Below are 4,634 nucleotides of genomic sequence, written 5' to 3' on the forward strand. Positions count from 1 at the left end.
GAGAAACAGACAGACAGACAGACAGACAGACAGACAGACAGACAAACAGACAGACAGACAGACAGACAGACAGACAGACTGAAAGAGACAGAGAAAGAGGGAGAGTAAATGAGGTATGATCTTTGCTTTTTTATATTATTACGTTCGTGTGTGAAAGAAAATGCAGCTGGAGAAAGCAGAGAGTCGGCTCTTTCGTAAACCCAAAAAAAGGGGTATAACAATATAGGTTCAGCTGGGGATCGAAGCCAGGACCTCTCGCGTGTGAGGCGAGCGTGATAACCTCTACACTACTGAACCTGTTGAACGCAGGTCGTAAGCTTAGCTGCCTTTTTAAAAGTGTGGTTAATAGATAAATGGAAAATACAGAGATGAAGAGATACGTTTTTCTTGGTTGATTTGGGGTGAGGATTTTTTGTGTGGTGTTTAGAAAAGTGTTTAACGCGGCGCTCGCAACTGCATAAGGTCATATGAGCGCGCTGGACACATTGAACATTTTCAGTTGGTAGGAAATGTTTGAATATTGTCCGGGTGACGGCGGAAGTCTACTTTTATCGATTTTGGACAACCAAGAGATCATTAGCGTGCACAGCTTGCACTCGAGATCTCCGAGAAAACTAGGAGCAGATCTAGGCTTTCTAAGTAACTGAGTTAATTTAAAAAGCCTAGGTGTAGATCTTTCCTACCATAAGATCAGTCAGGGGTGTCGCTGAAAGTGAAAGACAACAGTAAGAATAAGCGAAGGAGTAGCAGTGGAAAGGCTGCAGAAAGACCCAGGAGCCTAGAGGAGGGGGCAAAGGAAATGAGGGGTGGTGGTAGAAAAGTGGAGACGAAAGCAGACAACAGAACATTGTAAGACAGGAGGAAAGGGGGTGAAAGGAAATTATACTTTACAGAAGTAAAATTTTCGTCCCATTCTAGGTACAGATAGGAGTACGACAAGGATGCTTGCTCTCACCTTTTCTCTTTATACTGGCAATTGACAGGATCATGAAGGAAACCACCAAAGGAAAGTGCAATGAAATACAGTGGATACCTTGGCAACAGCTGGACGACTTGGACTTCGCCGATGACCTTGCACTGCTCTCTCACACAGATGCAAGAAAAGACCAAGGAACTCAACAATCTGTAAAGGAATGTTGGCCTACGTATACACCCGAGCAAGTCGAAAGTAGTGAAGCTAGGAAAAGTGTCAAGCCCTGCTGTGACAGTGAAAGACAATCCCTGAGAAGAAGTGGACTCCTTTACCTATCTTGGACGTGTCATCGATGGTAAATATGGAACTGAAGCAGATGTAAAAGCAAGAACCGCCAAGGCAAGGTCAGCATTCAAGCAATTATCAAAAGTCTGGAAAGCAAACAACATCTCACTGCGCACCAAGATTCGACTCTTTAATTCCAATGTCAAGTCTGTTCTCCTCTACGGATGCGAAATTTGGAAGACAGCAAAGACAGTACTGAATAAAGTCCAAACTTTCATCAACAGATGTATGAGGAGTATCCTAAGAATTAGGTGGCAGGATAGAATAAGAAATGAAGAGCTATGGGGAAGGACAGGACAAAAAGATATAGAAGTAGAAATAGATTTAAAAACCTGGCGTTGGATGGGACACATCTTCAGAAAACCCAGCGGAAACATCACAAGACAGTCACTGCAATGGAACCCACAGGGAGCATGAGGCAGGGGTAGGCTACGAGAAACATGGAGGAGATGTGTGGAAAGGGACATGAGAGAGATGAAGCTCACTTGGAACGAGCTAGGAAGGATGGCCCAGGATAGAGATAAAAGGAAGGAGCTTGTATGTGCCAGGGGTGAAAGGCACTGATGATGAAAATTTCCGTGACTATCCGGATTCGAACCTGGGACCTATTAAATGAAAGCTGAACACCTTAAGCTGTAGGCCACGAGATCCCCCACATGAAGAGTGTGTGTGTGAGTGAGTGAGAAAGAGAGGGGGGGAGAGAGACGGACAGAGAGAGAGAGAGAGAGAGAGAGAGAGAGAGAGAGAGAGAGAGAGAGAGAGAGAGAGAGAGAGAGAGAGAGAAAGGAGAGAAAGGGAGGGGGAGAAAACAGAGAGAGAAAGAAAGTTAATAAAGAAGTATGATTCGTTTTCTAAAATGACCTTAGCTTTTTTGTATAATTTATTACGTTCATTGGTGGAAAAAAAATCAGCTGGAAAAAGCTGATTTCCAACTAAATTGTAAACCAAAACAAAAGGATAAAAATATAAGTGGTTCAGCTGGGGATCGAACCCAGGACCTCTCGCGTGTGAGGCGAGCGTGATAACCTCTACACTACTGAACCTATTGAACATAGGTCGTAATCTTAGTTACAGTTAGGTGTAGATAATAAATAAAGAATAAATACAGAGAGGTATACAGCTCATTTATCTTAAAGTTGATAAAACAATGATGTCAGTATTCTATCATTCAACCGTAGAAAGTGTGATCAATTTTTGTATAACAGAATTAACTGGGAATACAAAACCAAAAGATAAAGAAAAATTTAATCCAGTAATACGGAACGCATGTAAAGTTTCAACATCTACATTCCTCTACTTTGAAGAATTGTACATTACAGCTTGCACTCAAAAAACTAATTCCATCTTTTCGGACAATAAACACCCCGTGTTTCCTCAACAACAACAAAAACCAGCCGTAAGTAAAAGACCTAGGCTTCTGTTCTGTAACAAAGAAATATAAGGAAGGTCATTTTTACAATCATCCATCAACATTCTTCCATCTTAACTGTCTTGTTACAAGTATTCATGTCCTTTGAGCACGCATCAGAATAACATTGAGTTACGATCAGAATACTGAGGATGTATCAAGCTTTACATTATTGTTGTTTAGACCTATATTACTGTTCATTTATGTTATGCTTGTGACTGTAAGCTTGCGTGAGAATGTGTATAACTATGTGGGTGTATATGTGTGAGTGTGTGTATATGTGCATGTGTGTCTGTGAGTGTATATGTGTGTGATTGAGTGTGTATGGATGTAGGTGGTGAAACACCCAACCAATGAACCAGGTTCTGGACAATAAAGATGTACATGGTGATAAAAAAAAAATACTGGACAACTTTTTAAAAAGTATCTCGAGCAAAATGTGCACTAGAATGTTATATTTTGGAACAAATATAATTCTTTCAAAAGGAATTTGTTTCACATATTTTTTTAAAAACAAAAAATTTTCAAAAACACAAATGACTTTAATAAAAACCGCCTATAAATGCAAAATGCACCAATTAAAAAGAGCTTGTTGGAAAAATCACTAAATGACTGGTTTGTCTCTTCCTTTCCTTTTATTTTTAAAATCTGATCTTTGCATCCCTGTAACCTTAAAACAATATTTCTTTTCTTCAACAGAGTTTTTAAAACTTTTTAATTCTGGAATTCCGAGCACCAGTGGTCTATGTGTCCTTTTGGACACATTTTAACGTGTCATTCATAATGTTCAGTGGTGGCCAAACACAAGGATCCACTCAACCATGAGTACTCAAAGCCACACACACTGTACACCTTATAATATAGAGCTGTTTCTAGAGACAATAGTGGAAAGGGGGGGGGGGGTCATGTTGCCCCAAAAGACAGCATTTATGGAGTTGGTATAACCTGAAAGGTGAATATGAGCTTTGCCCAGGAACCAAATGTCATAGAGGAAATGTTCACGCATTTCAAGACGATCGAGGAATCATGAACACACTGCTGTCCTCTGATAGCCTCGCGAACGGGAAAATGGTACAGTTGAGTGAGAATGACGAGGACTGTCGAGATGTAGGAAAGTCATTGCTGCAGACAACATGTACGGACAAACATCTCATGGGGCTCATCTGCCGATTTCTGCACCGTTGTGACGTTTAAAGGGGTGCAAACGGTGTGTTTTTGACCAGAAGTGGTCGTTTTGTCTGGAAATGTTTAGTTCTGATTCTCTACAGATCCTAACTGATGAGCAATTTCCACCCTTCGCATCAAAGAAAGCCTTAAGGGCACTTTAACATTATTTCCGTACACTGTGCGAAATTTAGGAATGAGTTGGTGGTGAGGAAATGTTCAATACAAAAAGCTCTCTGCCCTTTACTAATCTTAAATAAGAACGCAGCAGACAAAAGAAACTTGAAAAAAAAACTATCTGCAAACTTCTGTTTGCCTGTTAGACCACTGTAGTTTGCAATATATGGCAATCGTTGGGATTTTTAGTGGTTGGCCTAATGCAAACTACAAAAATGGGGACATTGTTGAAAACAGGTTTGGTTTTATTTACGTGCCAGGTAGAGCAAAACTATTCTGTAGACTGATCTAAAATGAACATCAAACACATTCCTTTTGATTTCCAAATGTTATGTACAAATTTGAAGCGCAAAACTTCACAGTGAAGGAAAATATTAACAGAACAGTGCTCTTGGTTTTTATTTATCACGCTGTATCTTACCTCATCTTATCTTATCTTATCTTGTCTTATCTTATCTTGTGTAGATAGATAGAGAGAGATAAAGAGACAGAGAGAGACAGAGAGACAGAGACAGAGAGAGAGAGAGAGAGTGTGTGTGTGTGTGTGTGTGTGTGTGTGTGTGTGTGTGTGTATGTATGTGTGTGTGTGTGTGTTTATGTGTGATAGAGAGAGAGAGAGAGAGATAA

The 4,634-nt window shown here is 40.2% G+C and overlaps 2 non-coding genes across 2 annotated transcripts; both read right to left on the reverse strand.

Annotated features, from left to right (window-relative positions):
- Positions 1–224: 224 nt before the first annotated feature.
- On the reverse strand, positions 225–297 carry TRNAV-CAC. Its single transcript has one exon. It is a non-coding gene; the product is annotated as a tRNA-Val (tRNA).
- Positions 298–2,228: 1,931 nt separating this feature from the next.
- Positions 2,229–2,301, reverse strand: TRNAV-CAC. Its single transcript has one exon. It is a non-coding gene; the product is annotated as a tRNA-Val (tRNA).
- Between the last annotated feature and the right edge of the window lie 2,333 nt (positions 2,302–4,634).

Source organism: Aplysia californica, unplaced genomic scaffold (assembly GCF_000002075.1).
Source record: "Aplysia californica isolate F4 #8 unplaced genomic scaffold, AplCal3.0 scaffold00901, whole genome shotgun sequence".
NCBI lineage: Eukaryota > Metazoa > Mollusca > Gastropoda > Aplysiida > Aplysiidae > Aplysia > Aplysia californica.